The sequence below is a fragment of the Phyllobates terribilis genome, unplaced genomic scaffold (genome assembly GCF_046119375.1).
Source record: "Phyllobates terribilis strain yellow unplaced genomic scaffold, ASM4611937v1 Scaffold_1__5_contigs__length_1240528914, whole genome shotgun sequence".
NCBI classification, from domain to species: domain Eukaryota; kingdom Metazoa; phylum Chordata; class Amphibia; order Anura; family Dendrobatidae; genus Phyllobates; species Phyllobates terribilis.
In genome coordinates, this window is record NW_027362761.1 from 777,193,929 (window position 1) to 777,208,704 (window position 14,776).

The following is a 14,776-nucleotide window of genomic DNA, read 5'->3' on the forward strand; positions in this document are numbered from 1 at the left end:
TGGATTAAAGTTGACTCAACCTCTCTCCTGTGTCCTTGTGTGTACCACATTGAGCATGGAGAAAAGAAAGAAGACCAAAGTACTGTCTGAGGACTTGAGAAACCAAATTGTGAGGAAGCATGAGCAATCTCAACGCTACAAGTCCATCTCCAAAGACCTGAATGTTCTTGTGTCTTCCGTGCGCAGTGTCATCAAGAAGTTTAAAGCCCATGGCACTGTGGCTAACCTCCCTAGATGTGGACGGAAAAGAAAAATTGACCAGAGATTTCAACGCAAGATTGCGCGGATGGTGGATAAAGAACCTCGACTAACATCCAAACAAGTTCAAGCTGCCCTGCAGTCCGAGGGTACAACAGTGTCAACCCGTACTATCTGTCGACGTCTGAATGAAAAGGGACTGTATGGTAGGATACCCAGGAAGACCCCACTTCTTACCCCGAGACATAAAAAAGCCAGGCTGGAGTTTGCCAAAACTTACCTGAGAAAGCCTAAAACGTTTTGGAAGAATGTTCTCTGGTCAGATGAGACAAAAGTAGAACTTTTTGAGAAAAAGCATCAACATAGAGTATACAGGAAAAAAAGAGGCATTCAAAGAAAAGAACACGGTCCCTACAGTCAAACTTGGCGGAGGTTCCCTGATGTTGTGGGGTTGCTTTGCTGCCTCTGGCACTGGACTGCTTGACCGTGTGCATGGCATTATGAAGTCTGAAGACCACCAACAAATTTTGCAGCATAATGTAGGGCCAAGTGTGAGAAAGCTGGGTCTCCCTCAGAGGTCATGGGTCTTCCAGCAGGACAATGACCCAAAACACGCTTCTAAAAGCACTATAAAATGGTTTGAGAGAAAGCACTGGAGACTTCTAAGGTGGCCAGCAATGAGTCCAGACCTAAATCCCATAGAACACCTGTGGAGAGATCTCAAAATGGCAGTTTGGAGAAGGCACCCTTCAAATATCAGGGACCTGGAGCAATTTGCCAAAGAAGAATGGTCTACAATTCCAGCAGAGCATTGTAAGAAACTCATTGATGGTTACCGGAAGCGGTTGTTCGCAGTTATTTTGGCTAAAGATTGTGCAACCAAGTATTAGGCTGAGGGTGCCAATACTTTTGTCCGGCCCTTTTTTGGAGTTTTGTGTGAAATGATCAATGATTTGATTTTTGTTTCATTCTTTTTTTGTGTTTTTCCTTGCAAGCAAATTAAATGAAGATAATAATACCAAAGAATTTGTGATTGCAATCATTTTCAGGAAGAAACTGAGTATTATCTGACAGAATTGCAGGGGTGCCAATACTTTTTGCCAGCACTGTATATAGCGCTCAGCATAAATGAGTACACCCCCTTTGAAAAGTGAAAAGTAAGACTTTAATTAATAAGTTACTGAAAACAAGAACTGTTAACAATATTTTGATATCACCGAGTTTCTTAGAACATTCTTTTAACCCCTTAAGGATGGAGCCAATTATGTCCTTAATGACCAAGCAAAATTTTACAATTCTGACCACTGTCACTTTATGAGGTAATAACTCTGGAACGCTTTAACAGATCCCACTGATTCTGATATTGTTTTTTCATGACTTATTGTACTTCATGATAGTCATAAAATTTATTCGATATGACTTGCGTTTCTTTCTGAAAAATCAGAAATTTGGTGAAAAGTTTGAAAATTTCACAATTTTCAAAATTTTAATTTTTATGCCCTTAAATCAGAGAGATACAGTACAGACCAAAAGTTTGGACACACCTTCTCATTTAAAGATTTTTCTATATTTTCATGACTTTGAAAATTGTACATTCACACTGAAGGCATCAAAACTATGAATTAACACAAGTGGAATTATCTACTTAACAAAAAAGTGTGAAACAACTGAAAATATGTCTTATATTCTAGGTTCTTCAAAGTAGCCACCTTTTTGCTTTGATGACTGCTTTGCACACTCTTGGCATTCTTTTGATGAGATTCAAGAGGTAGTTACTGGAAATAGTCTTCCAACAATCTTGAAGAAGTTCCCACAGATGCTTAGCACTTGTTGGCCCTTTTGCCTTCACTCTGCGGTCCAGCCCACCCCAAACCATCTTGATTGGGTTCAGGTCTGGTGACTGTGGAGGCCAGGTCATCTGGCGTAGCACCCCATCACTCTCCTTCTTGGTCAAATAGCCCTTACACAGCCTGGAGGTGTGTTTGGGGTCATTGTCCTGTTGAAAAATAATTGATGGTCCAACTAAACGCAAACCGGATGGAATAGCATGCCGTTGCCAGATGCTGTGGTAGCCATGGTGGTTCTGTATGCCTTCAACTTTGAATAAATCCCCAACAGTGTCACCAGCAAAGCACCCCCACACCATCACACCTCCTCCTCCATGCTTGACGGTGGGAACCAGGAATGTAGAGTCCATCCGTTCACCTTTTCTGCGTCGCACAAAGACACAGTGGTTGGAACCAAAGATCTCAAATTTGGACTCATCAGACCAAAGCACAGATTTACACTAGTCTAATGTCCATTCCTTGTGTTATTTAGCCCAAACAAGTCTTTTCTGCTTGTTGCCTGTCCTTAGCAGTGGTTTCCTAGCATCTATTTTACCATGAAGGCCTGCTGCACAAAGTCTCCTCTTAACAGTTATTGTAGGGATGTGTCTGCTACTAGAACTCTGTGTGGCATTGACCTGGTCTCTAATCTGAGCTGCTGTTAACCTGCGATTTCTGAGGCTGGTGACTCGGATAACCTTATCCTCAGAAGCAGAGGTGACTCTTGGTCTTCCTTTCCTGGGGCGGTCCTCATGTAAGCCAGTTTCTTTGTAGCGCTTGAAGGTTTTTGCAACTGCACTTGGGGACACTTTCAAAGTTTTCCCAATTTTTCAGACTGACTGACCTTCATTTCTTAAAGTAATGATGGCCACTTGTTTTTCTTTACTTAGCTGCTTTTTTCTTGCCATAATACAAATTCTAACAGTCTATTCAGTAGGAATATCAGCTGTGTATCCACCTGACTTCTGCACAGCACAACTGATGGTCCCAACCCCATTTATAAGGCAAGAAATCCCACTTATTAAACCTGACAGGGCACACCTGTGTAAACCATTTCCGGTGACTACCTCTTGAAGCTCATTAAGAGAATGCCAAGAGTGTGCAAAGCAGTCATCAAAGCAAAAGGTGGCTACTTTGAAGAACCTAGAATATAAGACATATTTTCAGTTGTTTCACACTTTTTTGTTAAGTATATAATTCCACCTGTGTTAATTCATAGTTTTGATGCCTTCAGTGTGAATGTACAATTTTCATAGTCATGAAAATACAGAATAATCTTTAAATGAGAAGGTGTGTCCAAACTTTTGGTCTGTACTGTATGTCACACAAAAAAGTTAATAAATAACATTTCCCACATGTCTACTTTACATCAGCACAATTTTGGAACCCAAATTTTTTTTTTTAGGAAGTTATAATGGTTAAAAGTTGACCAGCGATTTCTCATTTTTACAACAAAATTTACAAAATCATTTTTTATGGACCACATCACATTTGAAGTGACTTTGAGGGGCCTTGATGACAGAAAATACCCAAAAGTGACTCCATTCTAAAAACTGAGACCCCGGAGAATTTCTGAATCTGGGGGGCGCTACAGCCTTATTCCTCAGCGACGCATTTTTACTGCGCTGAGGAATAAATACTAGTGATGAGCGAGTATGTTCTGTTAACCCTTTCGGCGAGCATGCTCGGGTGCTCGCTGAGTATCTTCAGCGTGCTCATGTGTTATGTTTTAGTCACTCCGTGCTCATGATTTGCGGCTGTTTGACAGCTATAATACATGTGAGGAATGCCTAAGAAACAGGCATTCCTCACATGTATTAAAGCTGTCAAACAGTCACAAATCATGCGCACAGTGTGACTCAAACATAACACCCGAGCGCACTGAAGATACTTGGAAAACACCCGAGCATGCTCGTAAATCTTGAGTAACGAGCATGCTCGCTCATCACTAATAAGTACCCTTAACAGTCGCCATAAAAATGCATTACGGCGGTCGTTAAGGGTTTAACCCATAATATGAAAGTAAGGTTAATAATATAACTTTTATTTCAAAATCTTCTATTTTACTCAGATTAGTTAATGCAAAAATTAATACACCCTACATAAAAAACTACTACAATCAGTATTTTGTATGATCTCCATGATTTTTAAAGACATCACCAAATATTCTAGGCATGGAATGAACAAGTTGGTGACATATTGCAACGTTTATCTTTTTCAATTCTTCAAGAACGACCTCTTTGAAAGCCTGTGTTCTGGATCGTGATTGATGCACAACCAGGGCACTCATGTAGCCCCACATAAGGACAACATGGTGTGGCAGTGTTCTTATGTGGGTCTGCATGAGTACTGCTGAAATCAGGAGCAACATTTCATTGATGGTATCATGAATTCACAGATCTACTGCTCTATATTGAAACAGAAGATGCTACCAGCACTCCGTGCCATTGGTGAATGTGACACCTGTGGGGAGTTCTAAAGAGACTAGTTGAGCATCACTTTCCTTTCAGCAACCAGACTCTAAAAGAGGTTGTTCTTAAAGAATGGAAAAAGATAGATGTTGCAACTTGTTCATTCCATGGGTTCAAATCCCACCAAGGACAACATCTGCAAGGAGTTTGTATGTTCTTCCTGTGTTTGTGTGAGTTTCCGGTTTCCTCCCACCCTCTAAAAACATATTGATAGGAAATGTAGATTGTGAGCCCCTGTGGTGACAGTGACAAAATGTTTGTTAAGTAATGCGGAATATGATAATGCTATATAAGCAAGTATAATAAATATATATATGACGCGCCCCTGGGCCTGTGCTGAGTAGCATTGCGCATGCGGGAGCCTACCCGGAGCCGGATCTGATAGGGGTAGTAGTCTCGTGGCGGTGACCCGGTCCGTGCCCAGGGAGTCAAGCTGAGTGGCAGTATATTAGAAGTAGATGTAGGACGACTACGCCACCCGTTGAATGCAGCTATGGAGCTGCCGCTGCAGGGCAGACCGCTGAGGCTGGTGGAAGGATGGTGCAGCGTGGATGGTATAACCCCCAACGGGAGGGGTATGGCCTCAGGGCAGCCGACGTGGATGATGGGGGTAGTAGGAACCACTCAGAGACGATGCGGTGTAGTTCAGGGTCTTTACTGGTGACAAAGATAGACCCTCCCGGAGTACTGGCTAGCGGTCGGGGCCTGGTCAGTCCTTGAGCAGATGGGATCCCCCTTGGCCAGGCGGAGTTGTAGGCCTCCCCCACTAATTGTACTCTTCTGGCTTCCTTGCTAGAGGCGGGTAAAGGTAGCCCACGTCCCTGAGTGTACCGTGTGGTGCTCACCCGTATGGCCGGTGACTCGGGGCCTTCTAGTGGCTTCCGCTTCACGACGGCGGTGCTGGTCACACGCGTGTGACCGTGCCTTCGGGTTTCTTGGCCAGAGGACCTGAAATCCCCTGCCGGGCGGTTTCTGCTGCTGGGTCTGGGTTAATCCCCACAGCCTCGGACTCCGGGTCCGGTGGTAACTCTTCAATCAGGGCGAGCTCTTCAGCTGCCAGCCCCTGATTCCTTTTAGCACTGCTCCCACAGAGCTCCTGATCTTTCTTTCCTAGGCTGCTCCTCTTCTTCTCTCTACTCTTCTCTCAAACCCTGCCTCAGCCCCAGTTTTATATAGGGGAAGTTCTTCCCCTCCCAGGACTGGGCAGGAGGTGTGGCATGCATAGGATTCCTGACCAAGAGACCTCCCACCTGCTCTCAGACATAACATTGCTATTACTGTGGAGACCAGACCCCTAGGGTGCCACATTCCCCCCTAGTGAAATTTAGTACTCCGGGACTAAACATATTTTTGTAAAACATAACAAGTAAAAACAGAAACAGTACAATAAAGAAATACACATTAGGATGGTCATGGAACGTCCGCAACCGGGTGCAGTCTTTGAAGAAAACAAAGGTGTCCATTTCACCAAGAGACAGGGAGCCGTAACCAGGTAGGGGTCTGTCCTACCCCGAGTCCTTAACAGTCTTTAGTCCATTCCTGGTTACGCTCCAACATATGTACAAAGGATTCCGGATAATCCATAAACGACACCTATAAACTAACTAGAAATACACAATTATTTACAGGTAACAGAAAACAGGTAAATACAAATAAACAGTCTAAACACTTAGATCCTCCAACGTACGGGTAACTGGCCTCTAGTGGCTCTAGTGGACCTACGGAGCTGACTGACTGGTCCTGAGCTACCAGGTGTAGGAGCTGTCAAAGGTAAACTGGGCAGCTGTCTACGGGCTCTTTGGCTCACTAAGGGTATGGCAGGCTCACTATAAGCAGAGGGTTGATTTTCCTGGTCTGCTTGTGTGGGGCCTTCTGCCTCCTGGACCGGCTGTTCTTCCAGTTCTACCTGTGTCTCCGTAGGCACTTGGGATGCTGGTTGGAGGAACGTGAGGACGGGTACCACAACAGCACCATTGACTTGAGTCCAAGACCGAGGGAAGTCTCCGAGCACAGTACTAACCATATCTTCCCTTTCCTCTATGGGTCGAGGGTCCTCTTGTTCCTCTTCAGGGTTCCGTAGCTGTTCGGGACACTTCTTCAGGTGATCCCGGGATACAATGGCTGTGGTTTCCCCTCCGTCTTTACTGATTGTACAGATCTTTGGGTTGTCGTGACTTGAGGGCAGTACGGTGTACGGGTCCTTCTCCCACTGGTCGTCCAACTTGTGGAGCCGTCTTTTCCTCTTCAAGACCTGCTCTCCGGGCACCAGGGGAACAGCGGGAGCATACTGGTTGTAAGTTTTCTCCTGTCGTTCCCTAGCTTGACAGAGACTTCGCTCCACGCTCTCCTGTACTTTCCGGTACTGCTGCTGCCTCTCTGTGTCCCAGTCTGCTTCTGGTGAAGTGTCCTCGGGTGTCAGGACTCCCATCTCCAGATCAACAGGAAGCTTACCAGGTCTTGCCCTCATTAGGTAAGCCGGGGTACAGTTGGTGGAACCTACAGGGATGTGGTTGTATAGGTCCACCAGGTCGGGCAGCTTCTCAGGCCACAGACTGCGTTCCTCCAGGGGCAATGTTTTCAGGAGATCTATCACCACCTGGTTCATTTTCTCACAAAGTCCATTAGTTTGCGGGTGATAGGGTGTTGTTCTAATCTTCCGGCAGCCATACAGGGTGCAGAACTCCTGGAAGACCTCCGCTTCAAAGGCAGGCCCCTGGTCCGTCAGCACCTGCTCCGGGTATCCATGCGGACGGCAGAAGTGCTGCTGGAAGGCTCTAGCTGCTGTGTGAGCCGTTAAGTCCTTGACGGGGACGACAACCAAGAACCGGGAGTAGTGATCCATGATGGTTAACGCGTAGACGTAGCCACTTCTGCTTGGGGTCAGCTTTACATGATCCAAGGCTACCAGTTCCAACGGCTGTCTGGTGATGATGGACCGCAGGGGAGTCTTCTGGCTGGCACGGTCCCTCCTTCTTAAGTTGCATGGGCCACAGTCTCTGCACCACCTCTCGATGGTTCCTCTCATGCCTACCCAATGGAACCGCCCGCGCAGCAGAAACTCCAGCTTCTTCCATCCGAAATGCCCAGCTCCGTCGTGGTATGCCTCCATCACCATAGCTGCGTTTCTTCTTGGCACCACTACTTGCCAGATTAGTTCATGCGTCCGGGAGTTAACCATTCTGCGGCACAACTTTCCCTTATAAAGGAACAGTCGACTCTTCTCAGCCCACAGTTGCTTGGCTTCCTCCGGAGCGTCTGGGTCAAGGCGTGCATCTGGCCGAGTCAGCATCTCCTTTACCAGTCGGACGGCAGGGTCACTGTCTTGCGTCTCCACCCAGTTGTAATGAGGTAAGGGGTTGAACGTAGCGGTTTGCTTACTTCTTACACGGTGGGAATACTGGATAGTCCCATGACGGTGGAACGCGGGGAGCTCAACTTCTTCCAGTTCCTCTGAATCTTCCCCTACGTCCGGTAGGTTTGGCATCCTGGACAGGGCGCCTGCGTTGGTATTGGAGCGTCCTGCCCGGTATTTGATTGTAAACTCATAGTTGGACAAGCGGGCCATCCATCTCTGCTCTAGGGCACCGAGTCTTGCAGTGTCCAGGTGTGTCAACGGGTTGTTATCCGTGTACATGGTGAACCGGGAAGAAGCGAGGTAGTGCTTAAAGCGTTCGGTGACTGCCCACACCACTGCCAGGAACTCTAGCTTAAATGAGCTGTAATTTTCAGGGTTTCTTTCGGTGGGTCGCAGTTTTCGGCTGGCGTAAGCAATTACCCGTTGCTTCCCCTGCTGGATCTGGGACAGTACGGCTCCTAGCCCGATGTTACTGGCATCGGTGTAGAGGATAAAGGGCTGGCTATAATCAGGGTACGCCAGGATTTCATCCCCCGTGAGGGCCATCTTCAGCTGGCGGAAGGACTCTTCTTCCAGCTTCTCCCATCTGAAGGGTGGCTTCTGGTTCTTGGCCTTCCTGGACTGGCCTATCAGGAGGTCCTGCATAGGAGCTGCCTTTTTGGTGAAACCGGGAATGAACCTTCGGTAGTAGCCTACCAACCCGAGGAACTGCCTCACTTCCTTTACGCTGGAGGGGCTTGGCCATTCCTTAATTGCGGTGATCTTATCAGGGTCGGGAGCCACTCCGTCAGCACTCACCACGTGTCCCAGGTACTGCACCATTGGCTTCAGGAGGTGACACTTGGAGGGTTTCACCTTTAGGCCGTAACTTGCCAGAGCTTCAAACACTTCCGCCAGGTGCTTCAGGTGGTCCTCGTAGGTCTTGGAGTAGACGATGACATCGTCCAGGTATAACAGGACCGTCTCAAAGTTCCGGTGTCCCAGACAGCACTCCATCAATCGCTGGAAGGTTCCTGGTGCGTTGCAGAGTCCAAACGGCATGCAGGTAAACTCGCTAAGTCCCATCGGGGTGGTGAATGCGGTCTTCTCCCGATCCGCCTCTGCTACAGGAACCTGCCAGTACCCGCTAGTGAGATCCAAGGTGGAGAAGAAGTTAGCAGATTTTAAAGCAGCCAAAGACTCCTCTATTCTTGGTAAGGGGTACGCATCTTTGTGTGTGATACGGTTAATTTTCCGGTAATCTACACACATTCTCATGGTGTTGTCTTTCTTTTTGACCAAGACTAGTGGAGCTGCCCAGGGGCTACAGCTATCCCTGATTACCCCAGCCTCCTTCATGTCTCTAAGCATCCCCTTGGCGTGTTGGTAGTGTGCAGGGGGTACGGGCCGATACCTCTCTTTTATGGGAGGATGGTCTCCCGTGGGGATGTGGTGTTCTACCCCCTTGACTCGCCCGAAGTCTAACGGGTGTTTACTAAACACTCTTTCGTACTCTTGAACCACCCGGTAGACTCCCTGTTTCTGGTGGGAGGGAGTGGAGTCAGTACCCAAATGTAGTTGCTGACACCAATCCTCCATTATTTTCTCAGAGCCGTTACCTTCCTCCGGATGAGATGGAGGCAAGGGTTCCACAGACTGTATAGAATTTTGGTTGATAGTATATAATTTGGCTAGCGTAGCATACCGGGGCAGGTATACTTCCCTTTTCCCAATATTTATTATGCGAACGGGTACCCTCCCATGGCGTACATCAACTACCCCCTGTGCTGTCAAAATGGTGGGCCTACTATCTGAGTAGACTGGTTCTACCATGGCCTGGTAATCTCTACCTCTCAGACCAATAGCTGCCCGGCACCAAATCATCATTTCACTTTTCGGGGGTATGGCAATAGGGAAAGGGTCACACATTCTTACGCTATCAATCTCACCGCTGGAGAGTTCCACTTGTTGCCGTCGCATCAGTGCCCGGATCTCTTTCTGGAGCACTCGCTGCTGGCCGGAGCTGGCATTCTTGGCAACCTGCTGTAAAATGAAAATCACCTCTGCAAGACAATTTTCAATCACATTAGTTCCTAGAGTTATCTTTGGGTGACTCTCGCGCTTGTCAATGTCCACAATGATCAGTCCCTGTGCCGCCAGTTCGACTCTACCGATTTTAATGGTCATCTCTTTAAATCCGATCTGCGGCACGGGTTGACCATTGCTGGCAATAATACTCAAGTCGTCGTCAGGGTAGCGGGTTATATCCGAGTCATTCCAGTACTGCTTGAAGAGCACGTACGGGATGGTGGTGACCTGTGACCCGGTGTCCAGTAGGGCACTCATAGGGATGCCATCCAGTACCACAGGCAAGACTGGACGTCCTCCCACATATTTGTCGCGCCAGTTCGATGGGCCTGGTGATCTTTTTCCTGGGGGTTGGCCCTCTACCCCAGGTTGTGCCAGTTTAAAGGACAGTACCTTGCCATATGTCCGGGTTGATTGCAGCGGCGGCAGATGGGTTGTCCGTCCTCGTTGTATCGGTCGCTGGGTCTTCCTCTGGCCGGTGGGGTCCTCCTTGGTCGACGCCACGGGATGTCCTCCGGTCCGGATGCCAGCTGGATCTTCCCTGGAGCAGAAACCTGTAACGACTGCACAGTTCGGGTTAGCGCAGCTACGCTTTTAGCTAGCTCTTGGACCTGATGGTGCAGGTCTGGAGCCGGGTCATTGTTCAAAGCCTGCGCATCAGCCCCCACAGGCCCTGCCGACAAGGGCGCCGCCTCCTGGTGGTAAGCGGTAGTAGGGCGCCTGTGGGTCACAACGCCACCCGGTGCCGGTTCTCGGAGCACCCGGATGGCTCTGTCCTTGAACTGTGCAAAGTCCAGATGAGGATCCTGTAAGGCCATTGCCCGCAACTGGGTTCGGTGGGCATTGCAATATAGTCCCTCTATAAATTGTTCGGTCAACAGCCTGTCCTCGTTTCCCACGCTGTCGGGGTCGGTCTGCTTAATGGCTCTCAGGGCCTCTTGTAGGTTTAGTGCATAGTCCCTTATACTCTCATGTGCTCGCTGCTTGCACCCATAGAATTTAAGCTTAATCTCGGCTGAGGTGCGGGTATCAAAGGTGTCCCTCAGCCGGGTTAGTATCCCCGCGACAGTCCTCCTCCCAGGTGGCCAGGACTTTACCTCCCTTTGGGCTGCCCCGGTTAGTTGGGCCACCAGGATGCTCACTTTTTGCTCTTCTGTGAGGGGGTACACCTGGAAGAGGCTATCCAGCTTTTCTCTAAAGTCATTCAGGGTATGTGACTCCCCTGAGTATTGGGGTAGCCAGGCTGCTCCCGGGATATAGGGCATGGTAAAAGGCATGACTGCAGCAGCGCTGGCGCTGGCGGGGGTTGAGGCAGTGAAGCTCTCCTCCGTATCCGACATCTTCCTCCCCCCTAGTGGACCGTGGCCTACCTTGCGATGATCCTCTTCCGTAGGCCGCGGCTCCGCAGTGGATCGTCAGGGTTGAGGACCTTCCGTCGCGCTCCTGTGACGTCGGCGTCTGCTGGGCTCCTTCCAGGACCTTACGCAACGTCCGGACGTGAGGCGGGGCTTCAGTTCTCGCGCGCTTTCGGAGTCCACGCCCCTCTTCTTCCCGCGCGGCATCTTCAAGATGGCGTCCAACGGCGGGAAAACTCCACGGAAGGCGGGAAGAAGGCAGAAGATGGCGCCGGATGGCGGGAAAACTCCGCGGATGGCGGGAAGAAGGCAGAAGATGGCGCCGGATGGCGGGAAACCTCCACGGATGGCGGGAATCTTCACCACTGGTAAGTTTGAACAGTCTTTTTCAGGCACGCAGTACCCGGTGGTTGCGGGCACGAAATCCTGCCGACTACACCAAAAGCTGACGCGCCCCTGGGCCTGTGCTGAGTAGCGTTGCGCACGCGGGAGCCTACCTGGAGCCGGATCTGATAGGGGTAGTAGTCTCGTGGCGGTGACCCGGTCCGTGCCCAGGGAGTCAAGCTGAGTGGCAGTATATTAGCAGTAGATGTAGGACGACTACGCCACCCGTTGAATGCAGCTATGGAGCTGCCGCTGCAGGGCAGACCGCTGAGGCCGGTGGAAGGATGGTGCAGCGTGGATGGTATAACCCCCAACGGGAGGGGTATGGCCTCAGGGCAGCCGACGTGGATGATGGAGGTAGTAGGAACCACTCAGAGACGATGCGGTGTAGTTCAGGGTCTTTATTGGTGACAAAGATAGACCCTCCCGGAGTACTGGCTAGCGGTCGGGGCCTGGTCAGTCCTTGAGCAGATGGAATCCCCCTTGGCCAGGCGGAGTTGTAGGCCTCCCCCACTAATTGTACTCTTCTGGCTTCCTTGCTAGAGGCGGGTAAAGGTAGCCCACGTCCCTGAGTGTACCGTGTGGTGCTCACCCGTATGGCCGGTGACTCGGGGCCTTCTAGTGGCTTCCGCTCCACGACGGCGGTGCTGGTCACACGCGTGTGACCGTGCCTTCGGGTTTCTTGGCCAGAGGACCTGAAATCCCCTGCCGGGCGGTTTCTGTTGCTGGGTCTGGGTTAATCCCCACAGCCTCGGACTCCGGGTCCGGTGGTAACTCTTCAATCAGGGCGAGCTCTTCAGCTGCCAGCCCCTGATTCCTTTTAGCACTGCTCCCACAGAGCTCCTGATCTTTCTTTCCTAGGCTGCTCCTCTTCTTCTCTCTACTCTTCTCTCAAACCCTGCCTCAGCCCCAGTTTTATATAGGGGAAGTTCTTCCCCTCCCAGGACTGGGCAGGAGGTGTGGCATGCATAGGATTCCTGACCAAGAGACCTCCCACCTGCTCTCAGACATAACATTGCTATTACTGTGGAGACCAGACCCCTGGGGTGCCACATATACACTGCTCAAAAAAATAAAGGGAACACTTAAACAACAGAATATAACTCCAAGTAGATCAAACTTCTGTGAAATCAAACTGTCCACTTAGGAAGCAACACTGATTGACAATCAATTTCACATGCTGTTGTGCAAATGGAATAGACAATAGATGGAAATTATTGGCAATTATCAAGACACACTCAATAAAAGAGTGGTTCTGCAGGTGGGGACCACAGACCACTAGTGATGAGCGAGCACTAAAATGCTTGGGTGCTCGAAGCTCGGGTTGAGCACATTGGAATAATCGGGTGCTCGACCCAAGCAACAAGCCCAATGTATGTCTATGGGAAACTCGAGCATTTTTCTGGCGGTCCCCCCCGCGGGTCTGCAGAAGGTCAAAAATTGCCCAAATTGATGGGAACAGTGCTCAATTAAACATAAGGCAGGCAGAATATATAGACAGACAGGCAGGCAGGGTATATAGGAGGCTGCATGAAAAACATAGCAGGGCACTTGGAACACACTAGTGCCCTCCGATTTTCATGCACCCGTCTCTTTAAAAAAGCCGGCCGGCAATTCATCAGCGGCATACACCGGTACCCGACAATTTAGAACAGTGACGAGTACTGAGATGCTCGGGCGAGTACCGAGCAGTGGCGAGCATGCTCGCTCATCACTACAGACCACATCTCAGTACCAATGCTTTCTGGCTGATGTTTTGGTCACTTTTGAATGTTGGTTGTGCTTTCACACTCGTGGTAGCATAAGACGGACTCTACAACCCACAGAAGTTGCTCAGGTAGTGCAGCTCATCCAGGATGGCACATCATTGCGAGCTGTGGCAAGAAGGTTTGCTGTGTCTGTCAGCGTAGTGTCCAGAGGCTGGAGGCGCTACCAGGAGACAGGCCAGTAGATCAGGAGACGTGGAGGGGGCGGTAGGAGGGCAACAACCCAGCAGCAGGATCGCTACCTCTGCCTTTGTGCAAGGAGGAACAGGAGGAGCACTGCCAGAGCCCTGCAAAATGACCTCCAGCAGGCCACAAATGTGCATGCGTCTGCACAAACGATTAGAAACCGACTCCATGAGGGAGACGCCGTGGAGAGCGATCTGCTGCCTGCAACATCCTTCAGCATGACCGGTTTGGCAGTGGGTCAGTAATGGTGTGGGGTGGCATTTATTTGGAGGGCCGCACAGCCCTCCATGTGCTCGCCAGAGGTAGCCTGACTGCCATTAGGTACCGAGATGAGATCCTCAGACTCCTTGTGAGACCATATGCTGGTGCGGTTGGCCCTGGGTTCCTCCTAATGCAGGACAATGCCAGAACTCATGTGGCTGGAGTGTGTCAGCAGTTCCTGCAAGATGAAGGCATTGAAGCTATGAACTGGCCTACCCGTTCCCCAGACCTGAAACTGATTGAGCACATCTGGGACATCATGTCTCGCTCCATCCACCAACGTCACGTTGCACCACAGACTGTCCAAGAGTTGGCGGATGCTTTAATCCAGGTCTGGGAGGAGATCCCACAGGAGACCATCCGCAACCTCATCAGGAGCTTGCCCAGGCGTTGTAGGGAGGTCATACTGTCACATGGAGACACAATACTGAGCCTCATTTTGACTTGTTTTAACGACATTACATCAAAGTTGGATCAGCCTGTAGTGTGTTTTTCCATTTTAATTTTAGAGGTGACTCCAAATCCAGTCCTCCATTGGTTAATCAATTTGATTTCCATTGATGATTTTTGTGTGATTTTGTTGTCAGCACATTCAACTTTGTACAGAACAAAGTATTTAATGAGAATATTTCATTCATTCAGATCTAGGATGTGCTATTTGAGTGTTCCCTTTATTTTTTTGAGCAATGCTGTCATTAAAAATCATGAAGGTCATACAAAATACTGGACGAATTTGTTTTTTGTTATGGGTTAAGAAATGCTCTCTGGAACTCAGTCTTGTCAAAATTTTTAAATTGCTCTTATGTTCAGTTAGATATTGATTAAAATCTTACTTTTTAAAGGGGATGTACTCATTTGTGCTGAGCACTATATATGTATATGTATATACAGTGGGAAAGATAAGTAT